The sequence below is a fragment of the Biomphalaria glabrata genome, chromosome 18 (genome assembly GCF_947242115.1).
Source record: "Biomphalaria glabrata chromosome 18, xgBioGlab47.1, whole genome shotgun sequence".
Lineage (NCBI taxonomy): Eukaryota > Metazoa > Mollusca > Gastropoda > Planorbidae > Biomphalaria > Biomphalaria glabrata.
The window spans coordinates 1,318,692-1,341,666 of NC_074728.1; the positions used below are offsets into that span (position 1 = coordinate 1,318,692).

At 34.5% G+C, this 22,975-nt stretch overlaps 1 protein-coding gene across 6 annotated transcripts in view; it reads left to right on the top strand.

Moving 5' to 3' along the window:
* The first annotated feature begins 2,573 nt into the window (after positions 1-2,573).
* The window catches only part of LOC106061238 (uncharacterized), a 75,024-nt gene continuing 54,622 nt past the window's right edge, over positions 2,574-22,975 (top strand). Inside the window, exons 1-9 of one of the 6 annotated variants that reach the window (XR_008775829.1) lie at positions 2,574-2,735; positions 4,956-5,027; positions 5,268-5,473; positions 7,789-7,902; positions 9,335-9,452; positions 13,767-13,905; positions 14,142-14,231; positions 14,879-14,966; positions 15,441-19,426. The gene's annotated coding sequence lies outside the window, so the exon portion shown is untranslated. Of the gene's footprint in view, positions 2,736-3,611; positions 5,028-5,267; positions 5,474-7,788; positions 7,903-8,689; positions 8,705-9,334; positions 9,453-11,859; positions 11,972-12,994; positions 13,024-13,104; positions 13,375-13,766; positions 13,906-14,141; positions 14,232-14,878; positions 14,967-15,440; positions 19,427-22,975 lie in introns of those variants that run through there. The other 5 variants (XR_008775830.1, XR_008775831.1, XR_008775833.1 and 2 more) reach the window with 5 other exon arrangements.

Consider the following 22,975-nt stretch of genomic DNA (forward strand, 5'->3'; position numbering starts at 1 on the left):
AATCGGTGTTTGGGAGTAACATCCCTTGTAACTGTTGTTGTCAACCAATATGGCGTTAGATTAACCAGCTGATTTCATGTCTTATAAGTCATATCCAGAGTCTTGTTATTATTCGTTCATAATAATCAACATGGTGGCAGCGGTAACAAGAATTATATTTAGATTTATATCAGTGATACAAATCTAGTTAAATTAAGAAAAAAAAAAAGATTTAAAGTGTAGATCTAGAATCTAGTAGATTCCAGAGTCCCAGTCTTTAGTCTAGAATCTAGTCAATCTAGAATTAGAATATTATATATCGAGAGGCTCGGGGTTATTCAGTTACGGTAGATATACTAGAGTGAAGTTTTCATTGAAGATGGCAGAAGGTCTACTTAAACCACCAACAGAGTTAAAAGTGACTGAAGGTAATGTCAGTGAAAACTTTCGCCAATGGAGAAGACACGTGGAACTGTTTCTGTTAGCAATAGGAGCTGAAGAAAAACCTAAAATCAGACAAAAAGCAATAATATTACGTTGTGCTGGACCTCAGGCCCAAGAGATTTGCGAGCAGTTGCAGTATGATGAGAATGAAGACGTGAATGACCCGCAAATATTACTAAAGAAATTACACGACTATTGCAACCCCAGAAAAAATGAAGTTCTGGAAAGTTTCAGATTTTGGAACATAGAAAAGGTGTCATCTTGTGATGTGTTCATTTAGCCCAGCTGAAATGTGCCTCAAAAGAAGTCCTCGGACATTGATTCCCAGCACTTCAAAGTGTTTAAGTGAACATGTTTATATTCTTGTCCAGATAGTGTATCCAGTACTTCTGAAAGACCTTTTTGTTCCAAGTAATTTGCATTGCTGATGAGGAGCAAGATCACTCAAAGTAATCTATGTGCGTATTCTGAAATCCAATATGTTCATTACAAACTTAAATTCCTGTAACAAAATTTATCTATTTATCTATCACATTGACTTTTTCAATGAAAAAACATTTTTAAACGAATCATCTGAACATGTTAAAATGTGAGGAAGTTAATAGCGTACACAAATTCTACCTTCAAACTATGTCAGCATAGCCTAGGGCCTGGCCTAGATTATTGATCTATATTTGTTTTGTTAGTATTCCCCCTTACTTAGATCGATCTCAAATTACATAATTCGAGATAATTTAAAATTTAGAGCATTTAAAGCGAAGACCAGGAAGTGAGAACTTAAAATTATAAATACGAATTACAAAAAAAAGATTACTTCCGCAAGAAGTTTATCTTATTGACATCTGAAACACAAACATGGCAAGCTATAGAGTCAATATTTAACCATTTGACAACTAGAGTGGCCGTGAGTCGCCGCTACTGGTGGTCAACTAGCCGGAGGAAATTCCAGCTACCCGTCGCGTGTCCCTCTGGTGGAAACGTCTAGTGGTGGAAACTCCGGAGGAATTCAGCTACCTGTCACCTCAGCGTGGCCCTCCGATGGAAACGTCTAGTGGGTGGAGACTAGATAGTCTAAGTACGAGTAGTGAACCAGGCCCGGCCGGGCTTCCCTGGGTGAGCTTTTGTTGTTTTTTTCTCTCACTCGGGGTTGGGATGGAAAGAACGCCCGGAACCCAGTCCAATAAGTCCGTCACGCCGTTCCACAAGGGGGCCGTCATCAGTGTCCCGTTAGCTGGAGTGGCGGTCCTTGCACGGAACAGTGGCGGTTACAGTATAGGAATATGAGACAAGCTCCCCTCAGTTAGCACTGTTCTCGGCCACTTGTAGCGGTGGGGCCCAGGAACGGGGACTGTGCGCTGTGTACACGTCACGCAGGGCAGGTCTTAGACCACTGCAACCTATGCGGCAGCAGTGGGCCCCGCACTTTCATAGGCCCACGCTAATATTAAGTGTATATTATTTAAATAAACCATTACAACTTATATTTCAGGGTTCCCTCGGCCTCTGGATTTTCTACGAGCTCAAGAAATTTCCTGAAAAAAAGACAAAATTGTCATATTGGGATGTCATTCAATTACTCGAGGTCAACAATTCACGAAGATATATTGAACAATTTGGCAATATTTGCTATTGCTTTTGAGCGTGATCTATGCAAGAAACAAAATTTTGAGAATATACTGTATGACTTCGCTACACGCAAGGTTCGTAAAGTTAACTTGCTCGAGGTATTTTACTTGGTAAAGAATGAATAAAATGCAATTTGCACTTATTATCCTTATCCTCACCAGACTGGGCCCCGCACTATCCGTTTCGCATAGGGCCCCGCAATCGCTATGACCGTCTACCGTTGGGAGCCCTCAGACAGGACAGGGGTGAAGAGCCCCACGTCCAGGCCTGGTAGTTAGATAAAAGCCTTTCTAACCACCAATGGGATAATGGCGCCTACGGCGTCGACGCCCTTCTGGACTTCACTGAAGGTAGACAACTAAAGCGTGACCTCTATGTTGAAGGCGCCGACAGTCGCCGATTTTGGGTTGTTTCGTTTACGCACGCACTGCTAGTTTTTAAAGAAATTATTTATAAATTTACTAACTCTGACCTAGAAGAGCGATAATGAAGCTATTTTTAGGTGTTTATCTGTATCTCTGAAGCATGTTGGAATGGATTTTTTAGAGTTTTTGAAAATTACGTTTTTTTTTGCTAGCCTTCAAAATGGAACATATTTAGGCTTATGTGTAGGCTTTAATAGGATAAGATTCTAATGGGAATATTAATGTTTCAGCTGTAGAATATGGATATAAATAATGATTGGGGTAAGTAATTTACATAATTATTTAAATTATTATCATATGATAATATAATTTAGAATTTACTATAGATTTTAGATCTAAGTCTAAGTGAGTAATAATCTATTAATAGTAGACTATATACTAATTCTAATCTATTCTAGTATCTAGAGCTAGATCTACATCTAGATTATAATGATTATTCTAGATCTAGACGACTAGACAGATATCTAGATATATTAGAATTAGATTGTTGAATCTTATCTCATAAAATACAGACGTTACTTCGAAAAAAAGAAGATGATTATGTCCTATGGCTACGCGTCATGCATCTACTTTTTTTATCATCTAGTATTCTAGTCATGCAATGACTTAAATTCTGCCAAGTTGAATCTTATCATTTTTATTTTACACCATGTGACATGTCATAATTATAATCAGATTACCAGTCATCATAACAAACATGTTATGAATTAAAGATTACTAGACTCTAGATCTATATATGCGCAACAGAGCAAATCCTAAACCTCAGAATACACTGTGAGAAATTTCTCCAACACCAAGAGAATCTTTTCCATGTCTTTATTGATTTCAAGAAAGCTTTCGATCGAGTATGGCACAGAGCACTCTGGGCGACAATGGAAAAGTACAACATTAATAAAAACATAATCAAAGTTATCCAGAACCTCTACAAGGATGCCAAGAGTGCGGTGTACTTCAACAATAATATTGGGGACTGGTTCAAAACCACAGTTGGAGTAAGACAAGGCTGCCTACTGTCACCAACACTCTTCAATATCTTCCTTGAAAGGATAATGGAAGATGCCCTCGAACCTTGAGGGCTATGAAGGTACTGTTAGCATTGGAGGAAGAAGAATTACTAACTTGCGCTTCGAGATGACATTGACGGCCTAGCAGGGACAGAAGAAGAACTAGCTGACCTGGTGATGCGCATTGACAAGACTGCCGCAGCATATGGCATGCAAATAAATGCCGAAAAAACTCAAATTATGACCAATAGCCATCAGGGCTTTAAAAGAGGCATCAGTATTGGAGGTGAAAAGCTAACTAGTGTTAACAGCTTCAAATACCTCGGAGCTATTGTCTCAGATGAGGGAACAAAACCCGAATTATTGGCCTGAATAGCACAGTCCACAGCAGCCCTTTCAAAACTTAAAATAATATGGAAAGATAAGGGCTTAACCCTCAGCACCAAAATCAGACTGATGCGCTCTCTGGTCATGGCCACATTTTTATATGCTTGCGAGTCGTGGACGTTGAATGCAGAGCTTGAGAGGAGGATCCTAGCAATGGAATTGAGATGCTACAGAAGGATCCTAGGCATCACATTCAAAGACCGCATCACAAACCAAGAAATCAGAGACAGGGTTACTGTAGCGATCGGAGCCCATGACGACCTGCTAACTATTGTGAAAAAAGACGAAAGCTTAAAACCTTTGGTCACATTACAAGATCTACGGGGCTCGCAAAGACCTTCCTTCAGGGAACAGTGCCAGGAAAAGAAGAAGAGGCCGACAGAAAAAGCGATGGGAGGACAACATTAAAGAATGGACAGGCCTGCCATTGAGAGAGGTTCTAAACAAGGCAAAAAAAGGGAGGAATGGAGAAAGACGGTCGACAAATCTTGCCTGGTGCCCCAACGGTCCAACAGACTAAGGGATAGGTAAAGGTAAAGATCTATATAAATCTAATTTACATCTTTGTCCAAACCTAATTAAATTAACTAATTTGGTAATGTGCATAGTGCATAATATCATTATGGCTTCTAAACAAAAAACTGCTGTAATTTGGAAGTTCAAAATATATAGAGATCTATGTAGGCCTATTAAAAAAAAAACATAATAAAAAGGCAAAAAAAAAAAATACATCAAAAAGATATTATTTTTTTCTTTATGTAAATTTGATGCTTTAAAAAAAACACAACAACATGTAAAATAGAATAAATGAGACTGCATAGAGTTGATAAAGTAAGCTTACACTGTTACACTAGAAACAAACAGATAAGTTTAAAAGTCAGGCCACTGATTTTAGAGATTTAATGTTATTTAATTAAGAGAATTTAAAACATAAATGAAAAAATTACAATGAGACTAATAAAGCTTAAACTGACCCCATGGTACCAAACACAGGATTTTTTTTTTATAGTACTGGTAACTGAGGAAGGTTTATTACAGGCATGAGTTTGATCTTTTTGAAACTAATTCCTAAAAAAAAATTTTTTCCTAGACAACTTCAAAACTACTTTGTCAACTATCCAGAGATTCAGGGGAATGAAATCTTAGACTATTTATAATTAAGGTAAATTTGAGAAAAATAGTAATTTCTTGATTATGATTTTAAAACTGCTTTTTTGTATGACATATTTATTATAATGTAATAATGTTGTTTTTTTCAGTTAAATTAAATTGATGCAAACAGTATTTACTTATTAACTTTGACTTACTGATTATCTATGATGAGTCTGGAATTATTATGTGTGCAGGATCTAAATTGTGGTGACCCATTCTGATTATTGTAAAAATGTTTTACATGTTTCAGATGTTCCTTCAGAGTTGAAAACAACTACATTCTAGCTTGAACGTCCCACAAGAAGATGTGGGGTGGCAGCAGGCAGGGGTCTAACCTAGGATCATGGAGACCACCAAACGATAGTCCAGAGTGTATATGATTGATTGAGTAGACAAAGAAGAGATGGATTACTGGAGCTAAAAGAAGGCATAATTTTAACAATAGACTACTTTGGGGTAAGTTTCCATAGCTGCCCCTACACTTTCTATGGTCTTATGTATTGGTTTTCTCTAGACTGTTTTTGTTTTTTGTTGGTCTCTATTACATACACAGTTTAGTTCATAATATAAAGATATTTATATTTAACTCTATATGAAAAAGTTTATGTTAATATGTATTACAAGTGCTATGCATGCCCCTTTGCTTGGGTTTGAAATGCCCTCTGTGTCAAATGAGTTAACCTTAGTCAAGATAGCAACATAAAAAAAAAAACATTCTTGAAAATGAACTCTAAAAAACGAATTTTTTATTTGTTCTAGTTTCTACTAGCCTTAATTAACAGTTGACTGTCTAGATTTTACTTTTCTGTTGAATGAAATTTAGATGTTTATTTATTTATTATTTTTCTTTGGTTTATCATAACATAAAGCTTGCTCAGTGCTCAGTTTAAGCTCTTTGGGGAACATGTGGGGAGAAGCAGTATTTGGGAGAAGATTTCCATGCTGTTTCCAACCCTTACTTAACCCTTTCTGCAACATAGCTCAAGCCAAATCTAAATTGAAAACTTATGAAAATGTATGGTGCTTACTGGAATTCTAAATCCATCCCCCTAGAAAGGTAGCCAACTCACTGGCAGACATGCCTACAGTCCCGCATTATGCGGGACCGTCCCGCAAAAGCATCAAAAAAGCTCACATGTTCCGCCGTTCCACATTCACGATTTTTTGTTCCGCCAAGTCTGAATTCCGACACACACACACACAAAAAATCGCCGATTTTTCATTATTTATTAATAGTGCGAAAGGAAAATACTGAATGCAAAATAAAATATATATATAGGTCTGTGTTTATTGTTTACTTTTCATCTCCTTCCAGACCCGTAATTTACGAAGATATTGGATTATAGATATGGTTGAGCTAGATCTAGATTCTAGACATAGATCTAGAATCTAGACATAGATCTAGTAGTCTAGGTATAGAATCTAGATACTAGAGGAATTCTTAGAATCTAGTAAGTGCGGACCGCAAGTACTAATAAGTAATTAATAAGCCAAATTGCCCAAATGTTCCATTCAAATCCCTTTCTTTTCCCGACAATGACAAATCAGACAATGGGCTTGAATGGCTCTAACTCTAGACTAGTCTACTAGACTACTTACTACTACTTTTTACTACTAGTCTAGTCTAGATAACTAGTACTACTAGTAAGTAAGTAGTAGATCTAGTAGTACTAGTCTTAGTCTAGCTAGACTAGATTGTCACTACTAGGTCTAGGTCTAGATCTATTCTAGTATTCTAACACTAACTCAACTCAGACAACTGGTGGTTTCTTAGGTTTCTAAGTAATCTAAGAAAAATGATTATTTTTTAAATACTTTATTCTAGAGTCTAGACCTAAATGTAATTAATTAACTTAGACACTGTAAAGTGTAAGGCTAAGGCCTAAATAAGGCTAGATCCTATATATCTACTTAATCTATATTCCATAGTCTAAATTAGTTTCTAGGTCTAGCACTAGATAATCATAATACTATACTAGATAACTAGATGATACTTGATACTAAATCTAGATTCTAGATCTATCTAGAAATACTAAATAGAATAGACTTAGAAGGTGATAGATCTCTAGATTTTTAAGTATCATTATGTAATCAATTTAGTTCTCAATAAGTCCATAGATCTAGACATAAATATTTAGATCTAGATCTATAATATAATTATTATAATCTGTGTTCTTAGACTTAGAGGACTTATTAGATGTAGGCCTAGACTAGTAGACTCTTAAATTATTTTAGATCTACAACTAGAGACATCTAGAGTGACTAGAGTAGAGCCCTAGAAAGGATAGATAATCAAGTAGATCTAGAATAATCTAGATCTAGTCATTAGATTTAGATGTAGATCTAATAGTAACAAATAAAAAATAGATAGTAACATTTGAGTCTTGGTCATTAGAATAAATTTTTTTTAGAATTCATCATATAGTTATAGGAGTTAGAACTATTGATTTCAAAACAAAGGACATAATTATGAATTAAAGGTTTTCTTACTTTTAATTATATAAATACTATTTACATCTAATTTATAAGAAGCAAACTAGTATTATTGTTAAAGTAATATAATTGAAGTTTTATTTATATTGCGTACAGTATGGCTGACAAACATAAACACGTTCATGTTCCACATTGGGCCCCAAAATTCCACATTTTCAACCTGAGTGTTCCACATTCTGGGTCTTAGGGGGTAGGCATGTCTGCAACTGGTGTATGCCCCTCAGCCCCACAGGGACTTTGTATAAATCTAACAACTAATTTTAATTTATCTTCATCAGATATGGAATGAGAGAGGCTATAGTGTTGATTATATAAATATGTAGGTCTCAGCTGGGGCTGCACAGCCACGGGAAATACTGCATTCCTAACCTATCTTGGGACTTATTATAAAGGTAATTGTCTACATTTTATACTATACTATCTTTATAAGACATACTGTATAATAATACTTGTATATTTTTGGAAAAAGTGAAGATCTTTGTTTTTACCAGATCATATTGGATGTATCTGATAGTTGTCAAAGAGTTAAAGAATAGTTTCTTGTCATCAAAAGGCATCACTTATTCTATAGGGAATCATTGTAGAAATGATATAAAAAGTATTCTGACTTTTAATGTATATTGACATTTTTTCTCAAGTGATCATAAGGACAATCTTCTATAACTTTTAAACTTATCAAAATATTTTTTTAATATATAATAAACCAGATGGTTCATAAATAAATTGATTATTGAAATTCAACAGATTGTATATTTAGGGTCATATTTTCCAAATCATTTTTGTTTTTGAAATTATTAGTTCTGTTAGAAGACCTGCATACAACATTTACCAGACATCTTTGTTATCTCTCTCTTTGCAGACTTTGAGAAATGCATTAGATTTAAACTAACTTTAGACTTAGGTCCTCCCGCGCCGTTCGGCCCATTGGGCGGCAAGCTGTCTCCATAAAGATCTGGCAATGTCTGAAGCCTCCTCCCACCTGGTGTGTCGAGTTTGCCGTTTCTGTAGCAATAGTGGTTTTACAGGTTGGGGGTCACTAGCCCCACGCCAAACCCTCCTCCTTTTTCACCCAGGCTTGGGATTTAAATGGCTTTTAAAAATATTTTAATTATAGCACATGATGGAGGATGGGATATTGCTCATGACATCTTAAAAGATAAAAAAAAAATGAGCTAAATCTGTTTATGCTATTGGGTATGTTGGTTAAGTTTTTTACTCCCCAAAACTAGTGATGATGAGATAGAAACAGATAAAAAGACAACACCACATAATTATTTTCAATTTTCCCTAATGCCATTAGAGAGTGGAATGGGATGCCTCAATCAGCCAGGAAAACCAATGACTTAGTAGAGTTGAAGTAACTTATTAACATGCATGACTAGATTGATCATGAAATGCATAGGACATAATTATATTCTATTTTGAAGTAATGCCTGTAATCTAGAAGATATGAAGATTGTGTTTGTCCTGTTCTTTTTGGTCTTCCTCTGTGCCTTGTGTCTGTGGGTTCCCATCTGAAGCCTGAATAGCTCTTTTGTTGGCATTTTTATTTTAGGTGTAACTTGTGTATTGTTCACTATTTATTAAGTTTTGAAAGTGGCTGAGTTTGGAAAGACCTAATCAACTTTCTAACAAACAGCTCTGCTAGCTTGTAGACATCTAGGTGAACATATAAGGATATCTAGCATGTAATAAATTCTATGAAACTTTTAAAAGAATAAGTATATTATTATGAGGTTGTTTTTAGAATAAAGGCATATATTAATATATTTAAATAGTTTGTACATTTTGGAAAGTGTTATGCAAAAGTGATTCTGTTCACAGCTGCCATTATCCAAGGACATATGATTCTCTGGAGGCTTACATCACTGGAAAAAGTCTTTGGGCCCCTGAAGATTACAGTACATGTAATGCTGTAAAAGGAGGAGGATGCTGGGCCAGGGTAAACACTCCATAACATAATGACATAGTGAATGAAATAACATTTTATTTTAGTGTATAATAGTTGTAATTTTAGTCTAAAATATTTAAATAAATGTTACAGTATAAGCCAGTTCCTGAATTAGCTTGTCACAATGCACATTCAGCCAAAGTTAAAAATTCTTGAATAAAGTTATCTCTATTGTACTTAAGCTAGCTATATCCTGTATAGTCAAAAGATTGGCAGCAATTCTCTCTGCAAATGATGATGTGCTGATTCATAATGGAACATTTGATTTTTTAATGGGGGGGGGGGGGGGGGGAAGGACTTGCTAAGTGGTTAAGTGCAACTGCTTTTAAGCTAGAGTTTTCAGGTTCAAATCTTGGTGAAGATTGTTTTTGAATTTCAGGATCTTAGAGTGCCTCAAGTCCATGCAATTCTAATGACATTAGTTGGGGAAGTAAAGAAGGTTTATCATTGTGCTGGCCATATCATGATACCTTTATAACTGTAGGCCACTGAAACAGATGACATTTACATCATCTGCCCTATAGATTCATCATCATCATCACTCCTTTGAGTTCCTTATGGAACATAGGGCCTCGACAAAAACACGCCACTCTCCACGGTCTCTTGCTAGCTTTTTGATGGTGTCCCAGCTCTTCCCGGTCTTCTCTGCTTCTTCAAGTACACTGCGTCGCCATGTTCTTTTTGGTCTTCCTCTGCGTCTTGTTCCCTGGGGGTTCCACTCTAAGGCCTGCCTAGCTCTGTTGCTGGTATCTTTTCTAAGGGTGTGACCAATCCATCTCCACTTCCTCTCTAATATCTGCACTTCTATATTTTTCTGTCCACTCATCTCCCACAGTTTGGTGTTTTCTACTTTGTCATGCCAGTGTATTTTTAGGATATTTCTCAGGCATCTGTTGATGAAGGTCTGTATTTTTTTTGTTGTGGCTTCAGTTGTTCTCCATGTTTCAGAACCATACAGTAGGACAGCCTTGACATTAGAGTTAAAGATTCTTAGTTTAGTCTTGTTTGAGATGTGAGGAGATTTCCAGGTTGGTTTTAGCTGTGTAAATGTCTGACATGCTAGATTTATATGGCGTTTAATGTCTTCATCTGTTCCACCTGATATACTGACTACACTCCCAAGGTATATAAAATTTTCTACTTGGTCTATTGTCTGAGAATCCAATACTATGTCTCCACTTTGTTTATTGTTTACTTTAAGTACTTTAGTTTTTTGGTGGTTTATTTTGAGGCCTACTCTTTTTCCTACTTCGCTTAAAGCTGTGACTTTTTCTTGCATATCCTGTAGTCTGTGTGATAATAGGGCTATGTCATCAGCGAATTCCAGATCTTCCAGCTTTTGTGTGAGAGTCCATTGGATTCCTTTCCCTGCATTAGAGTAGGCTTCTTTTGTGACCCAATCCAGTACTAGAAGGAACAGGAGTGGTGAAAGAAGACATCCCTGTTTGACTCCTGTTGTGACTGGAAATTCCTCTGACAGCTTGCCACAGTGGGTTACTTGGCAGGTGAAACCATCATAAAGGTTCTTGATTATGGTTATTATTTTATTGGGGATCCCATAATGTCTCATTACAGTCCAAATAGATTCTCTGTCGACACTATCAAAAGCTTTTTCAAAGTCAACAAAAGTTGCATAGAGAGGAGATTGCCATTCGACACATTGTTCTACAATTATCCTGAGTGTAGCTATTTGGTCAGCACAAGATCTCCCTTTTCTGAATCCGGCCTGTTCTTCTCTTAGGTGTTCATCACATGCTCCCTTTATTCTGTTTAGTAGGATTCTGCTAAAAATCTTGCTTGGTACTGACAGCAAAGTGATGCCTCGCCATTTCTCACATTGTGATAGATCTCCACTCTTTGGTATTTTTATTAGCAAGCCCTATAGATTGCAAGTTTTAAAAGGCATTCTTATTACATTTTAATCCGCAACTATTCTAAAAATTATAATCATTTTTTCAGACATTTTTTCTTTTCTGAGCCACTAAATTGATGATTATGTTAAATCAACAATTGATTTTAAAATAATATTTCTGATTTACTTTGATGCAAGAAAAGGCTAATATTATAAGCAATACTTACTATAGTCAAATTATGCACTTTTATAAAGTATGCTAAGCAGGCTTAAACAAAGCATAAAAAAAGAATATTTGCTATTGATCTTTTAGAAAATGGGGCTATAGAATATACAACTATCTATTTGTTATAATTTTAATGAAGGTTTTTTTGTTTTTACATTTTATCCTCAAATTTAAATCAAAACTATGTCAATAGCTATATGTCTTCATAAGTTATAACTAATTTAACATGTATTTATCTTTGGAATGTTTGTAAATTGTTTTACATGTTTCGGATGTCCCTTCAGAGTTGAAGATAGTTTACTTCCTAGTCTAAACCTCGGCAGGGTGACGGGGGATGGGAGCAGGCAGGGTTTGAACTAGAGACCATCGATAAATCCGATCGACAGTCCAGCGCGCAAACTGCACGACCTGGCAGTCAGGATCGTTATCTGGGTAACTATTGTCTGATAAATTGAAATAATGATTAAGTCTAGAAGAAGTAAAACTATGGCATGCATCCTGTTTGGAACTATCTATTCACCTAAATTAATTCCACTAACTTCAATAGTAAAGCAGTTTACTTGCTATGTTGTGAGTCTTTTTTTTTAAAAAGATAAAAAAAAATGAAACATTTGTTGGTGCTTCTGCTCTGACACTGAAAAAAAAGTAGGTCTGTTGAAGTTAATGAATAATAAAAACAAAGAAGAATATCCAGATTATACATGATTACATTTTGTAGTGTCATTCAATAAGGAAATCTACTTGAATTGTAAGCATGTTTCTAACCCTAAATATTTACTATATAAATAAATTATGGCTTTCATATAGTGCTACTTTCATGCTTATAGCATGCTCAGAGCACTATGGTTCAATCTCATTTGTGGACCAGTGGGAGTAGGTTTTCTAACTGCCTTAAAGCACTCAGTAAACACAACTCAACTCGAGTTGTGTGTCGAACCTCTTGCCCCCTTCATAGGCAGCCAAGCTAAGCCAAGTTCAAGCGTAGTTGGCCTCTTGACCACGCTTCCTACTAGGCTCGATTGGTTACCTTGGTTGTGGAAAAGGAAATATTTAAAGTTCTTGAAGTGTTCAGTATCCTCATTTTGTAATTAAACCTGATGCATGATGGACATTAATATTTTTACTTTATATTTTCATATGTTTCCAACTGTGAATTGCCTCTTACTTTAAAATTTAGCTCTAGCTGGATAACTTTGTGCAATAGAAAAATTATGTTTAGATTTTGGAAATTATAATTTATGTGCTACATCTTAAATTCACTATATACGTGTAGAACTATTGCTTGGAATCTAATTGCAAGTTTCTACTGTCAACTGTCATACTAGATATGGTCTTATGACTGCATTAGAACCGAAACTATAATGGAATCTAATTGCAAGTTTCTACTGTCGACTGTCATACTAGATATGGTCTTATGACTGCATTAGAACCGAAACTATAATGTTTGCCCCCCCACCCCCTCCCTCCCTTCATATGGAAAGCAGGTAAATCTTTCATTTAGAGCCAAATTATATAACCCTTACCGTATTTATACAATAAAAGTGTACTGAGCATGTTATAGTAGAAAGAAGACACATTATAGAAATCTTATATATAAGAATTTGGATACCAAGAAAAAAAATCTTTTCTCTAGTGAAACTAGATCTGTATGGATAATGGTTTGCTTTTAATCTTTAACAATACAGCCAATCAACCTTACTGGTACATCTGGTAACAGGTACATCTCTTATGACTAAAATGACCAGTGTGTGTGTTTTGTATCAAGGATATGCATGTTGTTGGTTTTGAAAAAATGTTTGATGTGACTGCCAAGGCTTTTTACAAATCTTTTGTATGTGTGTATGTGGTTTTTTTTTCTATTTTTTTAAATTTTGTATTGTAATCGGAATTCTTAAATGGTGGGAAAAAAATGTAAACCACTATTTTGACTGTCAAAAACAGTAAACCTAAAAAAAAATGAATTTTGTAGTTTTAAACAAATTGAATCACACTTATAACATATATAAAATATAGATTTATAACATATTGAATCACACTTATAATACATACAGGCTGGCTGCCTGGTCGTGTGGTGTATTGTTTGGACTTCTCGATGGTCCTGGGTTAATACCCTGCCTGCTGTCATCCTGCTGGAAGTTAGGACTAGGAAGTAAATTATCTTCAACTCTGAAGGAAAAACTAAAATATGTGAAACATTTTACAAAATTTTTTTGTCTTCCTTTCTCAGCACATACAACTCAATTTACTTCTATTGGCTGGAAATATTTAAAGCATGACAGTGGCGTAGGTAAATTACCAAATAGTGGATCTTATGTTGGATTGATCAGCCCTGATGAACTGACCTGACCATTGTAATTGAAACCATAGTGAGTAATAATTTCTTAAAAGCACTCTTCTTACCTCCCTCCCCTCCCCTTAAGATTCTAAAGAAAAAATTTGTCAGCATGTTACATTACTAGACTGTAAGACTCTTTATGACATATCTGTCAGACATACCTACAGGTTGGAAAACTTATCTATTTGACATACCTAGATGACATATTAACTCTGATTAATAAAAGAAAAAAGTTTTTCAGACACAATCACTTTATTTGTATTTCAGACTCATGACCACTCTATCTGTATAGGTCCTGGTATACCCTGGGATGATGTTCACCCACAACTTTTAACTTGAAATCTTAAAGGAAGTTTTGTAAGTATATTTCATTAGATTCTTCTGCTTAAAATAATTTATAACAATAAAGAAAAAGTTAAAGACTGCTATTGCATGAGGCTTGTATTTAAAAAAAAAAAAAGAAAATATAATTACTGACAAATGAATTCAAAAGTTTGATGTCAGCTGGCAGAATATGAACCTGGCACCATTATTATTATTATTATAGCTTTTATATAGCGCTACTTTCATGCTTATAGCATGCTCAGAGCGCTTTTTGGTCCAATCTCATTTGTGAGAAAGGTGGGGGGGAGGGGGTATCTAGGAGTTGGTTTTCCCTGCTGCCTTTGGGCGCTCAGTAAACACATCTCTGCCCGAGTCGGGTGTCGAACCTCGAGCCCCCTTCTAGGTAGCCAAGCCAAGTTCAAGCGCACTTGGCCTCTCGACCACGCTTCCCACCATTGTGAAAGATAATCCAGTGTGCATACTGCACAACCAGGCAGCCATCCAGTCTTAAAAAGAATGTGTTAATTAATCATTTTATTTAGTTTTAAATTAGACTGTTTTATGTTTTATTTGTATCTCTTTTCTATGGACTTTCTTTTGTTTTAACAATAATTTATTACCAGTTATATAAATTTAGTAAAATGTTTGCAGCTAAATATCACTACCATTGTTATCTTTAGGCTAAACAACAAGCATGAATGTCTGGTACAGTAAGATAGGGTTAATGGTCAACCTGACATTATGGTTCATTCATTGGGACAGCTAATGGTGAGTCAATTCTATTTTTAAATATTAAATTAATCTGATGAATTCCTTTGACTCTTTTTGTATTACGTATCAAACTTGGCAGTGAAACAAAGACCAAGGAAAAGAAGCATAACTTAATTTATTTAGGTGATAGAGTAGCAGAGCAGGCCTAAAGTGTCTAATGCAGAACATTCTCAGGACATAAGCAATGTATTCATATCTTGTACCTTTGCTGAAATGTTAACAGACAGAAATTTAAAGTAGGGAATCCACCTGGGAAATAGTTTAAAGAGTGTTGGTAGACAAAAAGATTTTTAAAAAATAACCATAGACTTGCAATGAAAAAAAAAAGAGCCTACTGCTGTGCCACACCAGTTGGTTAAAAGAAAGACTTAGCAAAAGAAAATCTGGAGATGCTTTAGTAATAAATAAGTCAGCACTTTAATATTGTATTCATATATATATATTCATATTATCACGTTCCATCTTTCACAGTTTGTGTCTGACCAAGCAGTTCTCAAGTTAGGGCTTGATGAAGTCTACAAACTGACCATTATATCTACTGGACAAAAAAGGATCTTATTCTGACCCCCTCCCTCCCAACCATTTCCTCTGCCTTATCTTGATGACTTTGACTTTAATTAGACATTAAGCTTTCCATGTGCTGAAATTTAGCATTGTAGAACGGGAAATAAATTGTCTAAGACAGTTCAAAGTGTGTATACATTTTTTTGACGCACCCTGTATATATATTGTATTCAGTGATTTTTTTATTTTACCATTTTCTAATATTAGTTTGTTAGCTCAATAACTATTAACCTTTTAGATCAGGGGCGGGCAACCTTTTTGTATCGAGGGCCGCATTTTAAAAAATATTGCGAATGGCGGGCCGCATATGTATATACAACTTAGAGAGATACTATAGCTAACTGTGTAGAATGTCTTCTAATTCATATTTACACTGTATTATATTCATGTTTCGTTTTTCTCACACTCCACGTTAAGGAATTACAACAAGAGTTAGCAATGTTTGAAATCAATTTTACGATTTTTTTTAAAATTGCTTTTGTCTTTTTATATTACAACATCCCCTCAAGTATACAGTTGTACTTAATGTGCAGTATTCTACTTTTTACACTCGTGCATATTGTTCTGGAACTGAGGAACTAGCTTACTAGTTGTTACCCTTGTGACTGCTGTCAAATTAAAGTCAGTCAAAATCGACCAGTAATTACACTGTTTTAGTTTCCATAAAAAAACTAAATGCTCGTTCACTGAAACAGGCAATATATGTTCTGGTAGTTAAATGCTGGGAAGAGCGAAACTTGCCCTTGTGGAGCATCACCAGCGAATGCTGACCATGTCCTCAGTGGTGCATACTAAATCAAGAGACTCAAACAAGACTCTGGCCCCTAAACCCTCCTATAGAACCAAAACGTTTTGGAGAACTGCCTGATCTGGAAACCACTGCTCAGTTCATTTCAGATATAAGATTACTGATCTGAACCCTCCAACATGTAAAATGAGAACGAAGAAGAAGAACTGATGTATGTGTACACAAATAGTGTGAACAGCAGCTCATTTTTTTAAGTGTTGACATACAGCTTCTGGCACCCATAAGACTCCTGTGGTAGCACTGAGTGGAGCTTCTTTTTGCTTGGAGTTATGTCCTCTGTAGCTGAATCAGCTTCTGTGCTAAATGGTGAGCTGATGGTATTGAAAACTGGTTCTTAACGTCTTAAAATTTGCTTTTATAAATTGCACAAAAAAGGGATCTAAATAAGTGTAATAATTTCACTAGAAATAGTTTTACTCATCAGCAAAGAAAATGTCAAGACCTGTTTTCTTTTGCTTGCTTGTAGAAATGAGAAAGCCTTTTTGAAAAGATTTAACATGCATTTACATTTCATATGCAAAAAAAAACAACCACCTTTGCCGTAGCAATTATGAAACAAATGAAATCTTTTTTCCACTCTTCATTAGAAATATTGGTAACAAATTCACAGTCAATGTCCTTCAAGTAACATAACAATTTCATCCTTGAGATTTTATATTCTTCTCATTTGCCTTGCCCATGCTAAGTTAGACAACAGTGGATTACTGTGTTCCTTAATCGGAACTACCTGTGGTTAACACCACCTAGCTCTAATAAGTTCGATTACTACGGCATAGTGCAATATTGTATGTTGAAACATTATGCAGCTTTGTCCAAACTTTCCTGTTTAGAGTTTATGGCTAGGATATTTTTTATAAAAAAAAATAAAATATTTTACTCAGTCAAAGATCGAGCTCCATCAGTTGTTACACTTGCCATCTTGTTCCAAGCATACCCAACATTCAACACAGGATGGCTGCCTGGTCGGGATGGCTGCCTGGTCGTGCGGTTTGCACGCTGGACTGTCGTTCAGATTCATCGATGGTCCCGGGTTCAAACCCTGCCCGCTCCCATCCCCCGTCGTCCTGCGGGAGGTTTGGACTAGGAAGTAAACTATCTTCAACTCTGAAGGAACATCCGAAACATATAAAACAAACAAAACAAACAAACAAACACAGTTCTTCATAGCATTAAATAAATACTGATCAGAGATTGTATCTTGAATCGAGTGTATTGATGTATAGCCAAAAAGAAAATCTTTGTTTGCTTGAAACTTTTTATAATAGACAGTTTCAATAATTTATATAGATATTATTTTAAATATATTTGGATTTTTATATGTATATACTGTGGGTACACCTGATGTCTGTAGGTGTCGGCGGTCCGCATAAAACACTCCGGCGGGCCACATGTGGCCCACGGGCCGTAATTTTCCCACCCCTGTTTTAGATTTTTATCTTTCGTAATGTTAAGACTAGAAAACAAGATCTCAAAATTATATTTAGGACGATGATTACAATTACTTAGTCAATTACTTAGATAAAATAATTATAAAACAAAAGTTAAAAAAAGACATAATTATACAATGTTTTTGTTTTGTATGTTCATAAAAATGTGTATAGCAGTGTTATGGAGTGTGTGTGTGGGTGTTTCCAAGGTAACGTTGAGAAATTAGCGATTGGATGGTGGATGCAAATTACCCAGGGAATCTGAAACTGTACAGACAGGTTTTTTGTAGTGAGTTAGATTTTGTTTAAAATACCATTTTATATTATTGCTACTAGATTTATTTCATTTCATCTAGGTTAGTATTAGGGTTAGTGTTATGTTGTAATAAAAGTTATATTTAGTTTTGTTTCAAAAAAGAAGTTTTTTCAAGTTTCACAATTAAATATATATATATATCCAAGCAGTTCTCAAACTTTCATACACTGGCAGAACTACCTTAAAAAAATGTTCTGCTGGAGGCTGGTGTGGGTAGTATAGAAGAAATACTTATTCAACAGCTGTGATGGGTTGGAAAATTATCCCACATGACTGCATGTCAAATGGTATCTTCAAGGATAGCGTAACGGGGTACTCCTGTAAGCACTATAAAGATATAACTCAGGCACCTTTTTGCCATAGAGGAAAGTAGGTTGTAATAGGGTTTATGAAAACACTGCACTCATCTTTTATCTTCAGCATCATTATTATTATTAAACCATTACTCAAATTTTGCTTTGTTATTTTGCCATGTAGCGATTTACTGCTGCTGGGGTGAACAATGCTTAAAAAAATACAAATATGCTGTGTTTTTACTTTGGCCCAGCGGTGGCTCCCACATTTATGTCTTTTGTATTTTTCTATACCAGTTCTGTTACTGTGCAAATGCAAAAAAAAAAAAAAAAATACAAGTTGTTGCACTATTGATATTTTTTATACTAATTTTTTATTTATATTATTAATTATTTATTATTATCTAAGCATCTGTTTGTATTTGAGCTGGGTAATGAATATAGATTCTTAAATTTAATTGTTGTTTGTTGCTTTCCTCACTTTTAAACTGTGACCATGTAAATTTTGTCTAGATGGAGAATGGTAATGTCTTAGTGTCAATGATTGCATTGAAAATGGTAATGTCGTAGTGCCAATGATAACAGTGAGAATGGTAATGTCTTAGTGTTATTGATTACATTGAGAATAGTAATGTCTTAGTGCCAATGATTACATTGAGAATAGTAATGTCTTAGTGCCAATGATAACAGTGAGACAATCATTAGATTGAGGATGGTAATGTCTTAGTGTCAATGGTGTAACACTATGATTAGAGTGAGATGCACGAGATGATTTCAATTCACGTGAAAATGGGTCTTACACATTGTCAAGCAAAGAGGTACCATTTTTTATCACACGACGTTTTTTTTAGTAAGTTAGCGCCATGATGTATCAAGAGACGGAGGTGTCTCTGTTTTATGAAATTGAATTAAATAATATGACTACCTAATTGGAGCTTTTTCTATGGATGTAGTTTGTATTTGATGTGAAATAATTCGTAATGATATTGTATGGCTGAGATTGCCTTCTTTCTGAACTATTATTTGATGTAATAAATATTTGTCTGACAGAGAGGAGTTTGTGATTATTTTATCCATAATATGTGATGTGTTTAATTAAGAATACAAGAACACTACATCAAGGTCAGAAGAGGCCCTAATACCATTCAATCAACATTCACACCATTCAAGACGGTACAAATGGTTAGATTGAGAATGGTAATGTCTTAGTGTCAATAATTACATTGAGAATAGAAATGTCTTAGTGTCAATAATTATATTAAAAATGTTAATGTCTTAGTGTTAATGGTAATTTTTTAGTGTCAATGATAAGATTGAGAATGGTAATGTCTTAATGTCGATGATTACATTGAGAATGTTATGTCAATGATTACATTGAGAATGGTAATGTCTTAGTGTCGATGATTAGATTGAGAATGGTAATGACTTAGTGTCAATGATTAGATTAAGAATGGAAGGTCTTAGTGTCAATGATTAGATTGAGAATGGTAATGTCTTAGTGTCAATGATTAGATTGAGAATGGTAATGACTGAGTGTCAATGATTAGATTGAGAATGGAAACATCTTAACCTCATTGATTAGATTGAGAATTGTAATGTCTTAGTGTCAATGATTAGATTGAGAATGGAAACATCTTAACCTCATTGATTAGATTGAGAATGGTAATGTCTTAGTGTCAATGATTAGATTGAGAATGGTAAGGACTTAGTGTCAATGATTAGATTGAGAATGGAAAAATCTTAACCTCATTGATTAGATTGAGAATGGAAACATCTTAACCTCATTGATTAGATTGAGAATGGTAATGACTTAGTGTCAATGATTAGATTGAGAATGGTAATGTCTTAGTGTCAATGATAACAGTGAGACAATCATTAGATTGAGGATGGTAACCTCATTGATTAGATTGAGAATGGTAATGTCTTAGTGTCAATGATTAGATTGAGAAGGGTAATGACTTAGTGTCAATGATTAGATTGAGAATGGTAAGGACTTAGTGTCAATGATTAGATTAAGAATGGAAGGTCTTAGTGTCAATGATTAGATTGAGAATGGAAAAATCTTAACCTCATTGATTAGATTGAGAATGGTAATGTCTTAGTGTCAATGATTAGATTGAGAATGGAAACATCTTAACCTCATTGATTAGATTAAGAATGGTAATGACTTAGTGTCAATGATTAGATTGAGAATGGTAATGTCTTAGTGTCAATGATAACAGTGAGACAATCATTAGATTGAGGATGGTAACCTCATTGATTAGATTGAGAATGGTAATGTCTTAGTGTCAATGATTAGATTGAGAATGGTAAGGACTTAGTGTCAATGATTAGATTGAGAATGGAAACATCTTAACCTCATTGATTAGATTGAGAATGGTAATGACTTAGTGTCAATGATTAGATTGAGAATGGTAAGGACTTAGTGTCAATGATTAGATTAAGAATGGAAGGTCTTAGTGTCAATGATTAGATTGAGAATGGTAATGTCTTAATGTCAATGATTAGATTGAGAATGGTAATGTCTTAGTGTCGATGATTACATTGAGTACATTGAGAAGGTAATGCCTTAGTGTCAATGATTACATTGAGAATGGTAATGTCATAGTGTCAATGATTACATTGAGAATGTTATGTCAATTATAGATTAAGAATGGTAATTTTTTAGTGTCAATGATTACATTGAGAATGGTAATGTCTTAGTGTCAATGATTAGATTGAGAATGGAAATATCTTAACCTTATTGATTAGATTGAGAATGGTAATGACTTAGTGTCAATGATTAGATTAAGAATGGAAGGTCCTAGTGTCAATGATTAGATTGAGAATGGTAATGTCATAGTGTCAATGATTACATTGAGAATGGTAATGTCATAGTGTCAATGATTACATTGAGAATGTTATGTCAATTTTTAGATTAAGAATGGTAATTTTTTAGTGTCAATGATTACATTGAGAATGGTAATGCCTTAGTGTCAATGATTACATTGAGAATGGTAATGTCATAGTGTCAATGATTACATTGAGAATGTTATGTCAATTATAGATTAAGAATGGTAATTTTTTAGTGTCAATGATTACATTGAGAATGGTAATGCCTTAGTGTCAATGATTAGATTGAGAATGGTAATGTCTTAGTGTCAATGATTAGATTGAGAATGGTAATGTCTTAGTGTCGATGATTAGATTGAGAATGGTAATGTCTTAGTGTCAATGATTACATTGAGAATGGTAATGTTTTAGTGTCAATTATTAGATTGAGAATGGTAATGTCTTAGTGTCGATGATTACATTGAGAATGGTAATGTCTTAGTTCAATGATTACATTGAGAATGGTAATGTCTTAGTGTCATTGATTACATTGAGAATGTTATGTCAATGATTAGATTGAGAATGGTAATGACTTAGTGTCAATGATTACATTGAGAATGGTAATGACTTAGTGTTTGTGATTACATTGAGAATGGTAATGACTTAGTGTCAATGATTACATTGAGAATGGAAACATCTTAACCTCATTGATTAGATTGAGAATGGTAATGACTTAGTGTCAATGATTAGATTGAGAATGGTAATGCCTTAGTGTCAATGATTACATTGAGAATGGTAATGTCTTAGTGTCAATGATTAGATTGAGAATGGTAATGTCATCGTGTCAATGATTAGATTGAGAATGGTAATGTCTTAGTGTCAATGATTAGATTGAGAATGGTAATGACTTAGTGTCAATGATTAGATTGAGAATGGTATTGTCTTAGTGTCAATGATTAGATTGAGAATGGTAATGACTTAGTGTCAATGATAAGATTGAGAATTGTTATGTTTAAGTGTCAATGATTAGATTGAGAATGGTAATGTCTTAGTGTCAATGATTAGATTGAGAATGGTAATGACTTAGTGTCAATGATAAGATTGAGAATTGTTATGTTTAAGTGTCAATGATGACTGACTAAGTTTTGGAGGATGTCAGGAGGAGCATACCAGTTTACAGCAACTTCTATTAGTGACCATAAAAAGATCAATGAAAAAAGGGCCTTAAAAGTTAATCAATTACAATCTTAGAAGCCCAACTACAAAGTACTGTTAAGCAGTAAAATCACTTTAATTTTTATAATAATACTTTGAAAAAGTTTTCTCTATTAAATCAATTATTTTATAAGAGTTAAACATACATTCTCTTTGAAGAAAATATGGTTACAGGAGGCGAATCACAATATAATCATCTGTAGTGTAAACAAAATATTACTTCGTTACCAAAGATTTGTTAATTTCACACAAAAATAAGCACAATGTTATTGTATTCACAAGAATTCATTCATTCTCGTTTTCACTATGCATGGAGATAAACATATTCACATTTCTAAAGACTCTGGCGTTCAAAATTTTGCACAATGTCATTTTATTTGTACACAAAGGTAGCTGCAAAGTCTTGAAAAAAAAAAGACTATATCTAAATCATTAAATTAAGCTTGGTCTAAGACTACCTTGTTTCTCATTATATCTTTTATACTTTGCTAATCTACTTATAAGTCATTAAGCTGCTTGGCTTTTTAGCACTGGCAAAGATATATATATTGTAACGTTTCTCACTACCCAGA